The sequence below is a fragment of the Apium graveolens genome, chromosome 9, assembly GCF_009905375.1.
Source record: "Apium graveolens cultivar Ventura chromosome 9, ASM990537v1, whole genome shotgun sequence".
Classification (NCBI taxonomy): Eukaryota; Viridiplantae; Streptophyta; class Magnoliopsida; order Apiales; family Apiaceae; genus Apium; species Apium graveolens.
The window spans coordinates 73,262,657-73,286,153 of NC_133655.1; the positions used below are offsets into that span (position 1 = coordinate 73,262,657).

The 23,497-nt window shown below is 34.2% G+C and overlaps 1 long non-coding RNA gene across 1 annotated transcript; it reads right to left on the reverse strand.

Moving 5' to 3' along the window:
• Positions 1-12,741: 12,741 nt before the first annotated feature.
• Positions 12,742-15,690, reverse strand: LOC141683007 (uncharacterized). The gene is made up of 5 exons (XR_012560057.1): positions 15,540-15,690; positions 15,257-15,293; positions 14,572-14,621; positions 13,170-13,294; positions 12,742-12,969 (listed from the first exon to the last, which is right to left on the reverse strand). It is a non-coding gene; the product is annotated as an uncharacterized LOC141683007 (long non-coding RNA).
• Positions 15,691-23,497: the final 7,807 nt, after the last annotated feature.

Consider the following 23,497-nt stretch of genomic DNA (forward strand, 5'->3'; position numbering starts at 1 on the left):
ACCATTTCCATGTTTAGATAGCTCATGTTACAAGCTTCGTTTTGATATGTAGTTCGTTCGATTCCGATGCACGGTTTAGGAGAAACGACCGTTTCAAGTAACGGCATTTCACGAACGAAACTTTTCCCCTCGCCTTACTTTGAAACATAGGTTAAAGACCAAAAAGGGTTAATTAGTGTATGAAACAATTATGGTAAGTGTGTTAGGCAGTTGGTAAGACACTCGCGAAGGAATCGCCTTAAAACTCGTAAAGGTTAAATTATTAAAAATGGTGGAGCCGAGGATACTCGAGTGACTTAAGAGAATCAGTAAGCGCAAAACAAGCGTTAGAGTCTAAGTTAGTTAAAGTATAGATTTACAAGTGAATTTGGTTTAATTCCAACTTACTTGTTGTTTATAGGTTACCAGACTCGTTCCGAGCCTTTTATCACCCCAAGTCGCTCAGGCAAGTTTTCTACCCGACATACTGTTGTTGTGATATAAATATATGTATATGCATTATCTTGTGATAGTGCATGATTGTTATTAGCAAATTTTGCGATATATTGGAGCATGCTGATATGGTATATATGCATGTCTATTTCGTAATCTGGTTATCTATCTGTTGATTTCAATGCTTATAGTTGCATAATACCTATGCTAGAAATAAGCAAGTAGTTGCGTATACCCTTAGTATAGGGGATAAAAGGTGAACATATTTCTAAACCGGGAGTCGATGTTCCCGAGTATATTATACATATATATATATATTTATATATATATGGATATAGTTTTTAAAACTATGGATCGAATAAGGTTTATTCGATACCTTTATTTTACTTAATTGAATATTAATTTGAGTATTCATTCGAGGGCTTATGACTCAATTTATTTTATTATTTGAATATTATTTGAATATTCATTCGAGGGCTTATGACTCAGTTTATATTATTATTGAATATTACTTGGATATTCATTTGAGGATGTATGACTCCTTTATTTTATGAATATTATTTATAGTATTCATTCGAGGTATTATGACTCCGCTTATTACTTAATAATATTCTTTATTGTATTAAAGAATAAGGTGTCGATAATCAAACTTACTTTTGATTATTCAAATAAAGATATTACTTTCGTATAAGTATATCTTTGATTATTTGCTATTCATTTCAAGTATAAGTTTTAATACTTCTACTTCAATTATTTTATAAAGATTATTCTTTATGGGAATATTATTTAAATAATAATATTCAGACATTTTCTAAATATTCTGGGGACTGATTTACTTCATTAAATCAGCTTCACTCCAAACATTCTTAAAAATGTTTTGCGAGTCTTCAAAATGATTTTTTTAAAAGTTAGAGCGGATCCCAAAACTCATTTTTTTTAAGATCATCCTTTCGAAGGGGATTTAAATACTCGCTCAAAACCTGAGGGATCCGGCTCTGTGGTGTGTTTTATATTCGCAACAAGGTTGCTGTTTTGATAAATGAATTGATTACTTACCCAACACTCGGGAAGTAAAATTCTTGGAACAAGTTAATCCATTAACAGGCATCGCTTGGGAAATATCAGTGAGTTCTCCTTTCCAAATAGATACGACTTCTTGGTGGAGCCGTATCAACAAGTTTCTACTTGGGGAAAGTGGGGACAAGCTTTATGTTTCAGAGTCATGGATTTCATCTGAACTAGGAGTGGCGTAAGTGACCGAGTAGCGCCGGCCCAGCCTTATTATATTGGCCCAAATGGCCTGGAAGTTCCGCTAAGGCGGTCCATTCCTTAGGAGTTCAGTGTTCGGTTGACAAGTAAATCCGACAGGTTCTCCTCTACATGTAGAAAATGGTGGGGTTGTACTACTACGACTGATCATCGTAAGTGGTCTTCCTGGCGCGGCAAACTCCCGTAATGAGTTCATCATCCAATTGGATAATTTCTGCAACACTACCCAGAGCACTTCGATAGAAAGGCTACGGCTGGGCGATTGTTGAGTGTTGGCAGGGTCAAGTTTTCAAAATGATGTTTACATCAAATGAAGTATCTCGTAACTTCATTTTATTTTGATAATATTTTAAAGATTTAATCTATTCAAATCTTGTCTTATAGTCTCATCTATGTGATGAACTTTTGAAGCTAATTTATAACTTGAACGGTGGTAGTTCAAGTAGTATTTGGGAAAGATATAAGTATATTGGGGTATCTTGTAACTTCATCTTTTAAACTTATATCTAATTAATAATTGTCTTATGAATGACAAAGATTTTCAGAAAAACGTTGAGACAAGGTTAGATATATGAGATCACCTTACAACGATATTTCTTTTTTATATATACAGTTATACACTGGGACTTTGTGTATATTATGCATGGAAGAGGACTTCCAATATTTTGAAAAGTATATATGTATATATATATATATATATACTGAATATTTTGCGACTTCATCACATTAAGATATCAACTTGGTTCATTTCTTTTGACCAAGACTTTCATGAGTACTAAGAGAAGGCTCATATACTATTAATCATTATACATATTATTTTGGTGGGCTTGCTGCTCACCCTTGCTTTCTTCTTTCATCACACAACAACAGATAGAAAGGATGAACAGGACCAAGCTCCCGATTCGCAAGCGATTAGGAGACGTTCCGCAGTTTTCTAGAAGCATTGATGCCGCCGTAGCTGAGGTAGGAGCTACCAATAGGCTAGGCTTTCAGCTTCTAATGTACCAGATTATGTATATTTATGAATTGTAATAATGGTAAAGAAATGTAAATTTATTCAGAAAACCTTTTAAGGTGTATTGGCAGATAATTGTGGAATAAAATGACTTGTGGTTATTTTTGGATGTTCATCTCTGAGACTATAACGTGTGGTGTGTGTTTATTGTGGGGTCACAGTATAGAGTAGTTGAGTAATTATTAAGATTGGGTGTTATTAAGGGAAATGGAACTCGTGACAACCCGGATCCCCGATCCCGGATTTGGGGGTGTTACAGAAATGGTATCAGAGCTAAGCGTTATAAACCTCAGAGATGATGGGACGTTAAGATAATAAGTTCACTAAGATAATAAGAACTCTTGCCAAGTTCATAGTCGGACTACCTAACGTAGTAGTGACAGTTAAAACCCTTATGGGAACCCTTATAAATGTAGCGATAGAAGCGTAGTTCGTTATCGTATATGGTAGCGGGACTCCGAACCCTGAAGTTGAGGAACATCAACGCGATGATGTTTTATTACTAATTGGAGATCAGATTGTGGATCCAATAGAGCGTCCTAACACAGGACCGGATGATGTTGATATTGAGGATGTAGCGGTTAAGGATGTTGTCCTAGAAGGGATAGTTGCTGAGGAGGATCCCATGGAGGATCCTGACGAGATTGGATAAAGGACCACTGATGAATTGATGACCCTGGTTGGGTCGACTACCAGAGGTAGGATTGGCCGGTCACTACCAGAGGTTCATTCAAGTTTGTAAAGATAGTAGCCCCTTTAACGCGGCTTACTCATAAGACTGAGAAGTTCGAATAGACAGAGAAATGCGAGAACAGCTTTTAAGAACTGAAGCAAAGGTTGGTGACGGCCCCTATGCTGGCGTTGCTGGATGGAAAAGGAGATTTTGTGAAGTGTAGTGACGCTTCGCACAAGGGCTTAGGGTGCGTGCTTATGCAGCACGGTAAGGTAATCGCGTACATGTCAAGATAATTAAGGTAATATGAAATTCGATATCCCCGCTCATGAGCTTAGGCTCGTGGCAATAGTTTTACCCTAAAGATTGGAGGCACTACTTGTATGGAGAGAAGTGCGAGAATTACCTAAGCCATAAGTGCTCTAGTACATTTTCGCGTAGAAAGAGCTCAACATATGCCAGAGGAAGCAGTTAGAGCTAATCAAGAATAATGATTGGGAGATTCTTTATCATTCGAGGAAAGCCAATATGGTGGTTGATGCCCTTAGTAAAAAGGAGAGACTCAAGATGATAATGTCTTTTGGAGAGTTTATAAGAGATTTTGAGAAAATGGAAATAGTAGTGAAGGTAACCGGAGCCGGTACCGAAAAGCTGTTTGAGATTGCAATAGAGACCGAATTATTGGAAAAGAGCATATTGTGCCAGAAAAAGGTGATGAATGAAGACAGAGAGCCAACAAATAAATATGAGATTAATACTGAGAAAGATGATAAGGGAATAATGAGGTATTCCTATAGAATTTGGGTTCCGAAAGTTCAAGAGCGTAAGGATGAGAACTTAGATGAGAGCCATAGTTTGAGGAATAAGATTTAGAGCAAACCCTGAACGTGATAGTCAGGGAGGTCGCCATCAAGATAGAAGGAACCCATGACATAATGGAGTGGAAAATGAGGATTTTAAATTAAAAGATGACCCCAATTATGGGGAGTAGGATGAAATATTTCATACTAAGGAAACAGAAAGTCGAGTAAGGAAAGGAGACCCGAGACGGTACTCCTATACGGCAATTCATGGACCTGTCTAAAAAGAACTTAGACTATTATCCCCAACCACCACCCTGAGGAGACAGTGCGGTGAGAAATTCTTTCAGGACCTTTAGGTCGCTAAGCTCTCAAAGTTCCATGGAACAAGCTGACCCAGCCGAGGCAAGAGCCTGGCTAAAGGAAATATAGGAATCATTTGAGATCCTAAATGATTGACGAATCTCAAAAGGACTGTTTTTGTCACTTACCCTCCTAAGAGAGAGGCCACCCGCTGGTGAAAGACCAAGAAAGGCACGGAGCCAGAGGTTAGAATAAACTGATTTAAGTTCAGTCAATTGTTTTCGGGAAAGTAATTCCCAAAGATAAGGAGATAGTGTAAAAGCTTTGGAGCTAGAACAAAGGCAGACGAGTATGATAAATTATGAATCTAAGTTGTAAAAGTTGTCAAGATTCGTTCTGAGGACACGAATCCAGAATGACGGGATGTTTGAAATCAATGTTTATGTTGTGTTGGTCCATGAAATAATGATAAGAGAAAGGAAAATAAAAAGAAACTGAAGTGGAAAGGAATATAAAGGCAATAGAGTTTGAGGAATGATAAAGGAATTGGGTATGAGGAAACCCTAAAGACTCGTAGCAATAGAAATAGAAAAAGTATGTAATCGTCGGGATGAGGGTGATTCACCATGAGTTAAAATTGCTGGGTGAAGGCATAAGAGATACATATATTTTATCCCCTGTAAGTTGGGAGGATTTGAGGAAAACTTGAGATAGTTCGAAGGTTAAATATGAGACGCGGATAGACTGAGGAGACAAGGAAGTAAGAAATTAGGAAAATTGAATGAAGGAAGTGACCTTCAAGAATGTGAAGTGTAAGACCGGTGGCTTGATACCCAGAAAGGGAGACGCCAGGTATGAGAGATATCCTAACATTGAGGTGACTGTTGAGAAACAACAAAAGTAAATAAGGAATTATTAAGAAAAAGTTCACGTTGAACACGACCAATATCTTCCAGAACATCCTTGTTATCGTTACCAAATTAGGCAAGACAAGCGGATGACCATTGTTATCATTTGGAGGCCATATGGATTGACCTCAATTTGCATAAGGATGCTATTATGAAGTTAGGTATAGACTATCGAGGTGGGAATGATTGAATAAGATACCCCTATCAGGGATATATGACTTTATTTATCCATGGAAGGATGCTTGTACCTTTTCAAAGGTGGAATTAAGGATAGAACATCGGTAACTTAAAATGAATCCTAGGGGAATGCATAAAGGTTGGCATTTCACCCTTAATAGGGATAGTGTGAGTTTTGACAATATGAATTGGAAAGGATTAAGGTAATAACAACCTTTAAGAATCAGTGGAGAAATTTTTCAGAAGTATATAGACAATGGTTCTAGTAATAGTAAATGGCATTTTAATATGCCCTGTATCTAGGGAATACAGGAGGAACGATTGAAGGATAACCTTAGAGGTTTTACAAGGAGAAAGGTAATATTCAAAATTTTCAAAAATAGAAATGTTGATAAAGGAAATATGACGTAATTATAATGATGCCAAGTGGGGCACGTGTTAAACCACGAGAAAGTATGGATCCAACCAGTAAAGGTCAAAATTGTTCAGGGCAATTAGGACCTAAGATAAAAGATGTTCTAAGTATGATTGAGAGTCAGTCGTGACAGTGATTAACCTCTAAAGATTGAGGCAATAACTTATGGAAAAAAATGGTGATATTTTTTTTATTTATTCATCAGATATTAAAGAAAAGCATTTTCACATAAGCTGTGATTGAAATAAGGTAGAAAATTTATTTGGAGGTGGTTAAAATGACATTGACTGTAAGGAAATTTTACTATCAGGTAAGGCCAAAGAGGTGGCCGACACTTTAAAGGCAAGAGGATAATTATAGGCGCTTGTGCCAAAGGAATACAATGATGATGGTTAAAGCTATGAAGGTTGTATTATGGTTTGGAAGATTGACATTCCTTCTGATGACTGTGCAATACCCAACCGTAATAGTAGTTGGTAAAGGTTTAATTCGTGTAATCGCCAGGAACGGGCTATCTATCTTAGGAGGTACTATCTTGAGAATAATCCAGGACCATGATTCAAAAAGGACTAAACGAACCTTTGAGTTAAGTCTTCTATTTAAGGCATATGACTAAGAATGGTATTAACCTGCTATCGTTGCTTTGATTGAAACTCTTCTGCAATTTTATCTGCTTCATGTCATGAAAGTACGTCAGAGTTTGGAGTGTTCTTCATGAATTGTGATTGGTGGTTATGTTAACTCCTTAGGAGAATTAGATACGAGATGTATGGACTCCGTATGGTTAGCTATTAAGACTTCATGGAAAATGAATGACTACAGTAGGTCAGTGGTGGACCATAGTAAGGCAGCAATGATTCTGCGAGTAATGAGCTGATTACAACCGTGAGAGTTGTATTGGAATGGATGTTGAGATTGAATACCACTAATCGGGTAGTGGTAGTGTATAAGTTATCATTGATAGACTAATTAAGTAGAGTATCTACCTATTGAATATTTATTCTTTCTTATCAATAGAGAGCCGTATTATTATACGAGGAAGGTTGCGATGCAAGCATAGAATTCTAGTAATGATGATGTCTAGAATGAGATCCCAGGTTCGATTTTCGATATCGAGGGAGTTTCAAAGGTAATTGTGTATAAGCTAGAGGAAGTGCATGGGTCCATAGAATGATGGACGGAATAGCAAATATTTAAGCATGTGAAATGCGATGCGATAATACTCGATGTTGATATAAATACATATATGTTTTGTTCTCCTATGACAAACCTCTATAGTTCAGAGGTAGATTCCAAGCCAGATATTTTATGGCAATATTTTTACATATATATATAATTCCCTTCAGTTCGCTTTTTTCTCTTCTTTTCATTTCATGTAAGCTGAGAAGAACAACCCTTCCAGAAGGGGAGGTATTGCCGAATGACTATCTATCTTTGTGATAGAAGCCTAGTAGGATACCACATGTTGTTTAATTGCTTGTCAAGTACTAAAGGCTGGCCACCTTCTGTACTAACTATGCGATATAACAAGTGTTCATGATCATGGTGATCTCTCAACAAATTCCTTTACTTCTATTTGATTGATCAAATTTTGGAAAATAGAAACAACTGAAAAAGGAGTAATAAAGTGGTGGTAGTATGCGGAATGGAAACACATTCGTGATACTAAGGTTGACGTGGTTATTAAAAAGTTATAGAACGCTAGCGAGCAAAAGTATAACTAGTATAATATTAGGAACGGAAGGTAGTAGCGACTACGAACTGGGAAAAAGGATGGGTAGTGAGAAGCAAAAGCTATAATGATTAGAAGCTATGATGAGAGTCTGTGTAATAGACTTGAAAGAATTTGGAATGATCACTTAACGCGGATTAAGTTATCTTATGACGATAGATCATATGTCAGTATTGAGGTATCGCCTTATGAGATCCTTGAGGGAAGACAATGTCGATCTCCCTTATGTTAGGATGAAGTTGTAGAGCGCAAGATGCTCGGACCCGCAGTAGTCCAAAGGACCAAGGATATGATAGATCTAATCAGAGGACGGCTGGTAGTAGCCCAAGATGGACATGATAAGTATGTTGATTTGACACGAAAGGATAAAGAGTATGAAATAGGGGACCTAGTAATGTTATAGGTATCCCTTGGAAAGGATTGATGAGGTTCGGAAAGAAAGGAAAGCTAAGTCTACAATTTGTTGGACCCTTGGATATATTAAGACGTTTGGGAAGTTAGCATATGAGCTAGCCCTAACCCCGAACATGTAGCAGGTCGTAACGTGTTTCACGTATCAATGTTAAGGAAGTGTAATTCAGATGCCAGATAAATAGAGGCATATGAGCGCATTGATATGCAACCCGACGTAACCTATATGGAGCAACCAGGAAGGGTTATAGAGTGAAAAGGAACAAGTGCTTAGGAGAAGGATTATCAAACTAGGCAGATTTTGGTGGTAGAACCACAATGTGGGAAAATTGACTCGAGAGTTAGAAAGTGTAATGCTAAGAAAGTATCCCCATTTGTTTTCTATCTGATTCCGGGACGGAATCCTTTTAAGGAGGGGAGACTGTAATAACCCCAATTTTTGAGAAATTTTGAAACCCTTATGAATAGTGTTTTTGCTGAACGAGAAAACTTTTCATGCCACGCTATGTAGGGGTTCTATTATTGATCTTATGGGATATTATTAGTACTCTATGTGGTATATAAGTGTATGTAAAGATCGTCAGAATCCAATTCCGAACACTTTGATTTTTTCCCGGAAATCCACAAGATACGGAGAGAATTGAGTATAAGGTAACAGGATAAAAAGGATTTAAATTAAAGGATTATAGGAGAGGATCATAAAAGGAATATAATATATTGAGAAAGGTTAAGGGAACCTAAGTAATAAGATCCCGGGTATGATCCCTCAAACGATAAACGAGAATGAAAGATAAGCGAACCGTAAAACAAATAAGTGACCAAGAGACAAGCTTGTACAAGAAGCCAGGGATTGTGACATCATCAAACCACAAGGTGTGGACAAGTGGGAGCATTATGACATGTGCAAGGTGACACAAGCATGACATGGGAAGGAAGGAGGTGTGGTGGCTTTTTAACCACACAAATTCAAGGGCAACAAGGTAATTAACTAAATCAAACACAAAAACAAGCCAACCAAGCCAAGAAAAATCATTTTCATCAAAATCAAAAAGAAACCAAGGCATGGTTCATAATGCTCTCGGCTTTTTACTATTGCAAATGGGCAAGAATTCAAAAACTCAAGATCCAAGCCTCCTAAATTGGTGAGTTAATTCCCTAATCATCTTCATGCTTAGTTAGGGCTATATCATGAGTTTAAGCCATCAATTCCTTCTCCATCTTCTCCATTTAATCAAAGAAGAAGACTATGAATAGTGTTTTCAAGTTTTTAACTTGAAGTTTTTCTTGTTTTTCTTGAAGATCCAAGCATTCTTAAGACTTCTCAAAGCTTCTTAAGGCTTCCTAGCTCCTCCCACCACTCAAAGGAAGGTATACCATCTCCAAACCCTAGATTCCTATATATTATAAGATGATTTTGATTAGTAGGATGATATTGTAGCTTGTTGTTGTGATTAGAGTTTGGGATTTGAAATGGTAGTGAAATGGAATGGTAAATGTTGAGGTTTTGATGAAAAGAACTTAAGTATGATTAAAGTTAAGCTTAGGCATAAGTATGAATGATTAAATTGAATTGGTTGGGGTTGTTATGATGTGATGAGGATGGATGTTGGTTGTATGTTGGATTTGAGGTTGATTTGGAATGGGTTTGAATGGTTTAAAATATTGGAAATCGCGTAAACATAGTCGTCGTAACGTCCGATTTTCTTTAGACTGTTTTTGTGCATAACATTAGGACCCGAGAACCCCCTGCTAGATTATGACCATTTCCATGTTTAGATAGCTCATGTTACGAGCTTCGTTTTGATATGTAGTTCGTTCGATTCCGATGCACGGTTTAGGAGAAACGACCGTTTCAAGTAACGGCATTTCGCGAACGAAACTTTTCCCCTCGCCTTACTTTGAAACATAGGTTAAAGACCAAAAAGGGTTAATTAGTGTATGAAACAATTATGGTAAGTGTGTTAGGCAGTTGGTAAGACACTCGCGAAGGAATCGCCTTAAAACTCGTAAAGGTTAAATTATTAAAAATGGTGGAGCCGAGGATACTCGAGTGACTTAAGAGAATCAGTAAGCGCAAAACAAGCGTTAGAGTCTAAGTTAGTTAAAGTATAGATTTACAAGTGAATTTGGTTTAATTCCAACTTACTTGTTGTTTATAGGTTACCAGACTCGTTCCGAGCCTTTTATCACCCCAAGTCGCTCAGGCAAGTTTTCTACCCGATATACTGTTGTTGTGATATAAATATATGTATATGCATTATCTTGTGATAGTGCATGATTGTTATTAGCAAATTTTGCGATATATTGGAGCATGCTGATATGGTATATATGCATGTCTATTTCGTAATCTGGTTATTTATCTGTTGATTTCAATGCTTATAGTTGCATAATACCTATGCTAGAAATAAGCAAGTAGTTGCGTATACCCTTAGTATAGGGGATAAAAGGTGAACATATTTCTAAACCGGGAGTCGATGTTCCCGAGTATATTATACATATATATATATTTATATATATATGGATATAGTTTTTAAAACTATGGATCGAATAAGGTTTATTCGATACCTTTATTTTACTTAATTGAATATTAATTTGAGTATTCATTCGAGGGCTTATGACTCAATTTATTTTATTATTTGAATATTATTTGAATATTCATTCGAGGGCTTATGACTCAGTTTATATTATTATTGAATATTACTTGGATATTCATTTGAGGATGTATGACTCCTTTATTTTATGAATATTATTTATAGTATTCATTCGAGGTATTATGACTCCGCTTATTACTTAATAATATTCTTTATTGTATTAAAGAATAAGGTGTCGATAATCAAACTTACTTTTGATTATTCAAATAAAGATATTACTTTCGTATAAGTATATCTTTGATTATTTGCTATTCATTTCAAGTATAAGTTTTAATACTTCTACTTCAATTATTTTATAAAGATTATTCTTTATGGGAATATTATTTAAATAATAATATTCAGACATTTTCTAAATATTCTGGGGACTGATTTACTTCATTAAATCAGCTTCACTCCAAACATTCTTAAAAATGTTTTGCGAGTCTTCAAAATGATTTTTTTAAAAGTTAGAGCGGATCCCAAAACTCATTTTTTTTAAGATCATCCTTTCGAAGGGGATTTAAATACTCGCTCAAAACCTGAGGGATCCGGCTCTGTGGTGTGTTTTATATTCGCAACAAGGTTGTTGTTTTGATAAATGAATTGATTACTTACCCAACACTCGGGAAGTAAAATTCTTGGAACAAGTTAATCCATTAACAGGCATCGCTTGGGAAATATCAGTGAGTTCTCCTTTCCAAATAGATACGACTTCTTGGTGGAGCCGTATCAACAAGTTTCTACTTGGGGAAAGTGGGGACAAGCTTTACGTTTCAGAGTCATGGATTTCATCTGAACTAGGAGTGGCGTAAGTGACCGAGTAGCGCCGGCCCAGCCTTATTATATTGGCCCAAATGGCCTGAAAGTTCCGCTAAGGCGGTCCATTCCTTAGGAGTTCAGTGTTCGGTTGACAAGTAAATTCGACAGGTTCTCCTCTAAATGTAGAAAATGGTGGGGTTGTACTACTACGACTGATCATCGTAAGTGGTCTTCCTGGTGCGGCAAACTCCCGTAATGAGTTCATCATCCAATTGGATAATTTCTGCAACACTACCCAGAGCACTTCGATAGAAAGGCTACGGCTGGGCGATTGTTGAGTGTTGGCAGGGTCAAGTTTTCAAAATGATGTTTACATCAAATGAAGTATCTCGTAACTTCATTTTATTTTGATAATATTTTAAAGATTTAATCTATTCAAATCTTGTCTTATAGTCTCATCTATGTGATGAACTTTTGAAGCTAATTTATAACTTGAACGGTGGTAGTTCAAGTAGTATTTGGGAAAGATATAAGTATATTGGGGTATCTTGTAACTTCATCTTTTAAACTTATATCTAATTAATAATTGTCTTATGAATGACAAAGATTTTCAGAAAAACGTTGAGACAAGGTTAGATATATGAGATCACCTTGCAACGATATTTCTTTTTTATATATACAGTTATACACTTGGACTTTGTGTATATTATGCATGGAAGAGGACTTCCAATATTTTGAAAAGTATATATGTATATATATATATACTGAATATTTTGCGACTTCATCGCATTAAGATATCAACTTGGTTCATTTCTTTTGACCAAGACTTTCATGAGTACTAAGAGAAGGCTCATATACTATTAATCATTATACATATTATTTTGGTGGGCTTGCTGCTCACCCTTGCTTTCTTCTTTCATCACACAACAACAGATAGAAAGGATGAACAGGACCAAGCTCCCGATTCGCAAGCGATTAGGAGACGTTCCGCAGTTTTCTAGAAGCATTGATGCCGCCGTAGCTGAGGTAGGAGCTACCAATAGGCTAGGCTTTCAGCTTCTAATGTACCAGATTATGTATATTTATGAATTGTAATAATGGTAAAGAAATGTAAATTTATTCAGAAAACCTTTTAAGGTGTATTGGCAGATAATTGTGGAATAAAATGACTTGTGGTTATTTTTGGATGTTCATCTCTGAGACTATAACGTGTGGTGTGTGTGTTTATTATGGGGTCACAGTACAGAGTAGTTGAGTAATTATTAAGATTGGGTGTTATTAAGGGAAATGGAACTCGTGACAACCCGGATCCCCGATCCCGGATTTGGGGGTGTTACAATATGGAGTGCTGCGGGGGTTGAATCACCAGGGTTCAATGCTGTATATAACCTCTGCCTAAGGGTTCAATCATCTTCGGAACCTTCTTTCTGCCATAACTAGCAGATCTGCATAATAAGAGCAAAAGAGTTGAAAAATTAAGTTCAAACATAAATTCAATACATAATAGTGAGGAACATTTTTACTTTAATTAACTTTGGCAACCATCATATAACTTATGATTCCATACAATATAATTTAGGGTATAGTAATATAGAAATAACTAAAAAAAGAAAAATATTATATATGGGCAGGCCTAGCTATATACCTGAACACTAAAGGTGGCGAGATTAAAACCTTCTGGGGTGAACCCATATCTTTTCCAAACTCTCAAGAATGCGGTATGTGTTCTAATAGCAGGATAAAAATCCTCTTCCAGAACTTAGGAAAACACTACAAGGAAATACAGATTATAAATTGTCCTACCAAATAAGAAAGAAACTAAATTTGGGACAGATCACATCATAGATGTCTAGACCATTTTGAATGTTTATAATTGTGACATGAGTTCACTAAAGCTATGAATACTTATTAGTATTATACAGGGCTCTGCTTTCTGAGTGAAATAAAATGACTTGAAACTTACTCCTTCATATAATCATCACGCATTTCAATTCAACTATATTCTCAGGCCCAATGTTATTAAGAGATATTCCCCTGATTTCTATATCGCGAAAAAGCCCAAAAGAAAATGGTACTCGGTCATAATTCTATGACATTAGTAAACTGCAAAGAGTACATTGTGCCAACTTTTTATGATTCCTTCAGTTATAAAAAACACATATCATCGCCTCTTGTATGTAAAGCATTTATCTAACAAGTGAAATATAGATTTATCTACTATCAAGCAGGCAGAATGACTGTTTGAAATGTGAAACTATTTACATCCAGCTGGTAAATAACTTTGCAAGAGAAAATGAAATTTAGGAGCTAAACTCCTAAAAATCGATGGCCTCAAAGAGCAGAAAAGAGAAGGTTGGAAAGACTTATAGCCAAATTTCAGAAAGGAAAATGAAGACAATTTTGAATCACACGAAGTTACTAACTCAACTGAAGGAACATGATTATACAAACTGGTCTTATGTAGAACAGGTCGATGTATATCCAGCATGTTGTTTACAAGCAATAGATGTCATAAATTTGTAAGAATAGCATAAAGCTAGCCATGTCTTTGTGCAAGCATAAATTAGCCATGTCTCTCTGCAAGCATAAATCAGTCCTCATTTTATACAACTTTGAAAATAAAGATACAAGTACTGTATATTGCTACTATTAAATCAAGAAGGAGGTTTAGATTCTGCTACAATTCTGGTTATCATCGCAAATGCAAAAACATTAGCGGTAGATTAATCAAAATATGCAATGTCCAAGTTTTCCTAAAAAGGAATGAAATAGTCTAAGTTGCAAACTATCTTTGCTCAACTAGTGGTCCACCTCTATATATTAGTCTACCTAGTCAGTTAGCCAGAAGTAGAAGAATGTTTCAAGAATCATTAGATGGCATCTTTAAATTTGTTTTCATATACATGATACATTTAACCTATGAAATATCACTTTACTTAGCTCCTGATGTGTGAAGGTAAATAAATACTTGAAATTATAACATTAAAGATAAATATCAAACAAACAAAGCTCACTGGGAAAAACAATATATTAAACAAAAATCAAACCTTTTTCCTCGGTTATAGGTGAGACTGGATTTTGTTCAAAAATTTCATCGCTGCGAGAAAGCCAGAAAAAGAAGTCTAATTAGCCCGAGTAATTGTTTTCTAGAGAACATCAAGGACTTCTGCATTCGTGCAGAAAAAGAGAGAAAAAATTGCAGAGTCGAGATTCACTGTTATAAGTTGTTCAATGCTCTGACAATAAATCGTGAACTTTATTCTGTAATTATTTAAACAATATGAACCAAATATAAACAATAAAAACTGGAAACATTTATGAACATACTAGTGTACAACACTGGTCCGGTTATATACTATATTGTAGAAGATAGATGCTACAAGTAAAGAGTATCTTTCATGTTTTTATTCAAAGCCCTTATTCAGGTTGGCTTATAAAAAAAATGCAGATTCAGTGAAATGAACAGCTTAAAAATCATCCACGAAGCGCATCCACGTATTATTCAGGTTTCATTATTAAGTTCCAAATAAGGTCACGAATTATTTATAGCAAATACGCAATAATCAACATTCACAAATACACACTCCAAACCCATTTCCAGTCCTCAAAACATAGAAGTCATTGCACTTTTAATAGACTAAAAATCCAAAAACATTAGCATAAACAAGTATAACACGACCAATTCAAATCTTAGTCCACAAATATTATAAATCTTTAAATTAAAATTCATACCTAAATATCTGAATCCCAGTCGTATGCAATAAAGGTCCTGTACACAACAAATTCAAATTAATTAGTAACTTCGAAATACATTGAAATTAATGAAAACATCATAAAGCAAATTAGGGTTTCAATTTGAAAAATTCCCAATTTACAAAATTAGGGTTTTGATTTAAAAAACTCCTAATTTATAAAGTTTGATTCGGTTAATCTTTCACGCAGAGAAGAGAAGTTCGATTCAAGCTTAACCATTTGAGTTTCTAACAAGATAAGGTTACCAAGCTTATCTTATTACCAATATTGAGAAGGAAAGTAGAGAGTACAGAGTGAAGAGAGAGAGGGGGAGGGACGTAAGACGAGTAGAGGTGAGAGGTGAGCACAAATGAGGGAGAGAGGGTGCTGGTGGGTGAAGGTGAGCACAGAATCGAGAGAGATGAGTGAGAGAGAGAGTGGTGAGTAAGAGAAATAAGGGAAAAAATGGGGGGAAGAAAAATATTGGCCAATGCGGGGGTGAAATTTTGGAATAAATGAGAAAATTTTGACTAAGTGGGAAATATATTAAAGTGGGAGCGTTTTGTAATTTTTTAGGCAATTTAGACATCGGTTGTAAAATAACCGATATCTTAAAATAATATAGACATCAGATTAACATGGGGTAATGTTATTAAATCTTTTAACATCAGTGGCATTGGCAACCGATGTCTAATGTGTGATGTTTATTGACATTTTTCTTGTAGTATTTGTACTCCTGTGTTGAGTATCTTTTTCTTTTCTTTAATACGCATGCATGCAATTCTGGCTGGCAGCATTCGAGAAAATAAATAAATATTTGGGCTTTAAAAAATAAATAAACAAATGAATAAATTAGATTTCATTTATTTATTTAAATTAAAAATCAGTTATTAATTTATTTATTTAAAATCAATTATTGATGTAATAATTAAATAAATAAATGAGTTGATTTCCATTTATTCATTTAATAAAAAATCAGTCGTTGATTATAAATTAATCCTGTAAATCCTCGGGTTGTACTCCTTTGTATCTGAAAGCCTTCTAACTCCGAGTTTTTGTACTTTAAAATATCTTCAATCTTCCCGAGTATAAAAACCACTTAACAATATTTCTAAAAATAATACTCCGTTTCCTTTCACGGATCAATAACGTCTAGTGCAAGGGTCTGGTTCACAGACGACTAGTTCCTCTCTCAGGCTTTCGTATTATACTTGGACAAACCACTGTTAAGTTTTCTACCAAATATAACCAACTTCACTAGGAATCCTTTAGGTCTTCACACTAATCCCGATAACTGCTTCGAATGACTCCAAACTTATTCCTCTGATGTCTGAACATATTAATGAACTTCATACGGATCACTTTTGACATCTTCTTCACTTCAGCTACCAAAACCTTTGTGTAAATGCCCAATAAACAATCTGTGCTGATTCTAGTGAAATATAGATTATTTGAAAGTCCTTGTTCTATGTTGAGTTATCCAAACCAGTATTGTTGAGTTATACGTACAGCTTCAATCTTGCTCAACACTATGATTATCTGATTCATCATCAGTATTTGAGTCATCATCAGAGTTTGATGATTCAGTATCTGACTTTGCAATCATAGCTTTTCCTTTGGAGTAGCCTTTTCTCCTAGCTTTCTCTTTTGGCTTCTCTTCAACTTTGAGTGCAACTGGTCTAGACTTGGATCCTTTTCTCTTGCTCTTTTGGTCCATCTCTAGTTCATGAGTTTTCAGTATTCCATAGATCTCATCTAGAGGTGTGTCATTAAATTTATAGTTATCCCTTATTGATGTGACCTTAAAGTCCCACTTTTCAGGGAGGGCAAGTAGAAACTTCAAGTTTGAGTCCTCTAAATCATACTCCTTATCTACAAGAGACAGGTCATTCAACAGCTTCTGAAATCTGTCACAGATCTCAGTTAAGGACTCATTATCTCTTGATTCAAAGTGCTCATATTCTTGAGTAAGTGTTAGGACGAAAACACGCGTTAATTTTACACGCAAGTATACGCGTTCGCAAGTAATATAGAATTCTTTCTAGTTCATTCCCATAGAGACTAGTTTAGGTTCAGTTCAATTTATGCACTTATGCAACAATAATATAGCTATCATTCAATGCTAAGATAAATAACAAATTGGGTTTTTGATTAACTAAGAGATTATACTAAATAACTTAACTAAGAGAGTTGAGGTTGATTACTTATATGATACAAACATGGAATTTCAACTTCATTACTACTTCATTCAAAGTCATTGTTCTTAACCTTGGCATGCAATGACGATGACAACTAATCAGATGACACGAAACTAGTAAACGTCAACTTTCGTTGTATGAATACCCTACTACCAGACATTCATAAAAGAGATAGAAGTTGAATAGACACCGATTATATTGAGACCATATATGTCTATAGAATTTGACAACATAAAGGTTTAATGCGCAAGTTATCTATCGTGATTACATAGGGCAAGTAAGATGGATAAAATTATCTACGAATCATGCATAATAAATACATGAACCTATGCTAGCATGGCAAATTCTAAACCTCTATATTCACTGTCGCTTCAATATAGATTAATACGCTATCTTATAAGTTCGCGATGCTCATAAGATGAATAAGCACAACCAATACTAGGATATCATACAATCACCACACACTAAGTTATCGAAACAAATTAACTATTGAAATCCATAAGTAAATCCGTTGGAACCCCACGATAATGATTAATTCATAACTGAACTCATCATCACCATGGGTTTCGATGAAAGCATGGTATAATAAACTAAATCTTTATAAACTGATTAAATAATCAAAGTATGTAATCAAGAGTAATAGGTTGAACAAACAAGAAAACAAGCATCCAAGATTATAACTTAGGCAAAGAATCACAAGTAAAATAAGTTCTTCTTCTCCTTCGTTGAATTTGTGTTATTAGGTCTTCTCATTTTCTTCTCCTTACTCTTTGTTTTGAAAAACATCTCAAAGGAGTCTTTAAATAGTAGCCCATTGCACCAGGAATCCAGCAGATCACACTTCTATTCAATTCAGGAATCTGGAAACCCGACCGGCATGGCCGCTTGGCATGGCCGCTTTGACAAGCGGCGCAGCCACCCTGACTCTCTGTTAAACGAGCGCGGCCGCTCTGAACATGCGCGCGGCCGCGCTGACCTTCTATCAAAACTTATTTTTTTCTTCTTCAATTGCCTTCACTTGCTGGCTTCTTCACTCAATCATCCGAGGCTCCATCCTAACACTCGTCTAGCATAAAAAATAATGTAAATCCATTCCTTCTCCCCGGTTATGCCCTGAAATGTAAAATACTACAAAAATACATCAAATACACAAACAACTTGAGTATAAAACACCAATTCGAGCCTTTACGAAGCGTTCTAAGTGGACATAAATACTACTTAACAGTAAGTACTGTCCTCTTGTTCTTCTTGATAGCATTTGTACCTTGACACTTTACTTCTAAAGCATTCCATATCTCTTTTGGCGTTTTATATCCAATAACTCTATTGGACATAACACTATCAAGACTGATGTGCAAGATGTGTCTGGCTTCTGCATCCTTCATAATAGATGAAAGATCTTCAAAAGTGTAGTCTTTCCTTTCTTTGTCAACCATCTTTTCTGGTTCTCCTGCAACAAAAACAGCTACCTTCATTGGTTTATGAGGATCATCATAAATCTTGCTTAGATATTCAGGATTTGTGGCTTCTGAGCACATGGCCATCCTGACTTTCCAGATTGGATATTCATGTATCTTCAGGATTGGCACCTTGATGGCTTCATACCTACTCATGTTGCTGATAATCTGTGATGCGGCTGGGGGTGGTGGTTGTGGATTTTGTGGTGCTTCTTTGTCTGCCATTAAAGATTGATTTTCACATCTTAAACTGTTTGTATATCAACAGCAAGTTCTGATACCAATTGTTAGGTCTGTAATCAACTGTAGAGGGGTTGAATATAGTTTATGTAAATAATTAAAAAACACAAGTGTCTTGTGCTTAGATTTATTTAGGTATACATGTAAAGAACAACACACTTTAACTAACATCATTGGATACGCTTCATTAAAGAAATTCTTCTATATATATTTTAAAGTGGATCAAACAACCAACTTAAATTTTAAATAGTGTGGAATTCAAACTTTTCCTGAAATGAAATACATAATTTTTATATAATATATATGTTTTATGTACTCACCTAAATAAAAAAGGGTAAGTTACATTTTTGTGGCCATAATTTACAATGAATTTCAAAATGGTGATAATTTCAAATTTGCAAATAGATATCCGAACTTTCTATCTAATTTCAAAAAAGTGTCTATACTTTAATTTTTACAAATTGGTGGCTAGGGTGTATAATGAGTTACAAAAAAGCAAATATATCTTAATAATTTAATATATTGAATAAAATAAAAGTCAGTAATCTACGTGGAAAATAGTAATTTAAAATTTTAAAAATAAATATCGATGAAAGATAATTAATTTTTAAAAGTAAAAATGTTATCAAGTTCGAATTCAAATCAATTTTGAGATAACGGTAAGATTATGATTTAAATCGAGCCATTCGAACGTAAACTCAAATTAAGTAGAACATTATTTCGAACTCTAGTTGGAACAAATTTTTTAGAGTCAATAACAATGTTATGTATTTAATTATGTTCAAAATAATTTTTTAAATTATTAACTAAATATTTATTCCTATTAATAATTTTTTATTTTTACAAAATTATTACATCACGATCACCTTTTCCAAATCGGTATAATTTTTTGCAACTAATTATAAACTCTAGCTACTGATTAGTAAAAGTTAAACTATAATCACTCTTTGGAAACTCCGTACAGAATTTGGCCATCGAATCACAAATTTGAAACTATAACCACCATTTTGAAATTCGGTGTAAACTGTGATCACCATCAAAATGCAACTAACTCGAAAAAAAATTCAAAAATATGATTTTACATATATCGCACTTACCGATTACTACATGATATAGTAACTGAACTGATAGTATAAATATTATAATATGGATCGTAAATGGGCCAAACTTCTTCGGGCACCATTCAACTTTTTTATTCCGATTATATCTATATTATCTATTTTATACTATTATAAGTAAAACATGGTTTCGTTTGATTGGTTGGTTAACACCTTCCAAAAAAAACTTAACACTATCCTGAAAAAATATTGATTAAAATGCATATAATTCAATCAAACAGTTATTAACACCTTACATAAATAAATACGAATTTTGCGGAAACAGAACTCTTAGCTGATAGTATTTCATCCGCATACAAGTTCTATAGCCGACACTGTGAAGTTTCTCTACAACGCCGCAGGCTTATAAAAATCATGTAAATTCACAAAGCTATTAAAACACAAACTAAAAAATAGAAGTAATGTTAATTCAGGGAATCTTAATTTTTAAAATGAAAACACTAAAAGTTTTGATTGGTTCTCGACCTGGTAACATGTGCATTTACTTTAGAACTATTTAAATGATCTAATTTTTAAAAAATATTATTTTAGTTAAAATACATCTAACTATTTTAAACAATTTTTAATTAAAATACATATCTAATATTTATTTACTTGAGACTTATTTACTTGGATATCAGGTTTATTCAACATACCTATTTATTTGAATTCAATTTAAATAGCTCTAATTATCTTTAAAAATTAATTTTTTAACATGTATAATCTGTATTATTTTATTATAATGTACTCTTTAAATTACACTAGAGAAATTCAAAAAACTCGAAGTCTAAAATCTGATATGATCCAGAAAAAGTTCAGAAAGTTTGAGTCGAAAAAACCCGGTTCGCTAGCCTTATACGAGCCTCTTTTGTTTTTAGAAATACGGACGACATAAAACCCGAAAAGCCCAAATTTAAAAAAGTTTAAATAAAAGTCTGGTTCAACCCGTATCAAAGTTCGGGCTCTTCAAAAAGTCTGGATATAATTCCCATTTTTATATTATTTTTTTAAATGTACAATAATTTTATAAAAAAATTTAAAACTATATTATACTACAATTGAACCTTAATGAATTAATAATCGATAAAATAATAATCTTACTAATTATACCTTTTTTGGTCCCTAACAGGGTGGACACACTATAATTTTACTTTCAATAAAGTAATAAACTCGCTAAAATAACAATTTTTAGTTATCATAGGGGATATAAGAAGATCATTCTTCAGACTGATCATGTAGATGCATATTGAGAGTTGTACAATTCTACAGTGATTGGAGGGAGGCCTCAGTATGATCATGTCATGTGGCAGCTTAATCAGCGTAAGGCTGAAGGCTGATAAAAATTACAAATGTCAGCTTAGGTTGATTGATAGAGAGGCTAACGAGTTAGCTGCATATATATATTTGAATATGGTGCTAATCACTGGGATCAAATGGTTATAGTGGACGAGGATATCGGAAGAATTGAAGAGTTATGGTACTTGGACATGGGTTTGGGGAGCACTGCTCAAAGGTTTCGGGAATTTAGACAAAGTGAAATTAAGCCTACAATCTTGGGGGATGAGGTGTTTGATCCTCAAGAAGATGAGTTGCCTCAGGATGCGGAGGTTAATGCAGGTCAGGTTCAGGGTTTGGGTTTGGGTTTGCATGATGAAGAATCTGATGCAGTTGAGAATGTCGGTGTTGCAGAATTGGTTGAGTTTGAGGTCTTGGTGGGTTTTCCGGCGGCTGGAGCGATGGGAGTCGATGGTGATGTCCAGGGAGTTTGTGAAGAAATGGAGCTTTGAAGCAGAAAAGTTGAGTAGCAAGGTAGCTGCAGAAGAAGATTGGGAAGATAAAGGTTGTTGGGATAGCCCAACAGTTGTTATTTAATTATTATTATTAAGTTTTATTATGATGTTTTAGTGGTTTTAAGAATTATTAAGCTAAGTTTTTGGTGGTTTGGTAGATTTAAGATGGACTGGATTATGTGCTAGTCCTTTTTCCAATTGGGTTAGTTTATGTAAGTTGGTTTGGGCTTGTCCCTTTAATATTTTTGCTTTTTAAAAAAACCCTATTACTTATTTTAAAGAGATTTAACTGTATTATAAATGAAACTAATAACAATTATAATAGAATAATGTTATTCTTTTTTTGACAAACAGAGTAATGTTATTCTAATATATGTTGTATCCTCATTTATCCCTTTGTGTATCATTCTAATGTTGCATCAATGGTTTGACAGGGACTTAAATTGGGATTCAGGGAATGCATTACAGAACATTTCTTAGGCTATATTTACTCAATTTTATTTTTCTGGTTCCTAAATTTAAACTGAACCGATTACAACTGAATCAAAATTTTTGAAACTAAAGATTCGGTTGAGATTTTTAATTTTATAAACAAGCATTAGTATATTAGAAAACAACCCAATTAAGTAAATTTTCTAACTTATTAGTACTCACTTTTTTACTATAAAATTTTTCGACTTAATAAAATATAAAATTATAACAAGCTCTTTCTTTAAAAATAAAAATTATAATAGAAGCATAATAAGTTCAAGGTACATATAAACTAAATTATAAAAAAACTACATATATATATACCGATAACAAAGTACATTGTACATAAAATTATATTTCTAAACATAATATTTGATAAAAAAAATATATATGAACAATAAATTGATTGTCTAGCCCAATCATGGCACGGGTTATAGGCTAATATACTATAATATCTGGAATGAGATATAATTTGATATGCCTTTTTTTGGTTAGTTTGGTAATCCCCACTGTCGCATCTTTTTAATCAAGTGATCAGGACCGTAATTGTTTTGGTTTAAACAAAAAAATATATATAATTCACCAGGGTCGGGCTAAACAAAATTATACTATTGATCCAATCTTAAATAAAAAATGAAAATAAATTACATTTAATTAGTTGGATTTGCAGGCTCGAGCTAAAACAAAATAACAAAAAACTATTAATCCAGCTAGCAACATTGTATTAGTAGACCGAACTAAAATTAAATAAAAATTTGAAAGAAAATTTGATTGGTCGATATATAATGTCATTGGGTTAAAAAAATTATATATATAATCCATTGGGTTTAAAATAAAATAATATTCACCCCAGCCTAAAAAAATTAAATAAAAAACTAAGTATATTTAGCCGGATTTGGTTGATATAACGGGCCTGAAGCTAAAATAAAGATTTGATATTTCATACTAAAATAAATAATAAATACTATCCACCTGACTAAAAAAATAT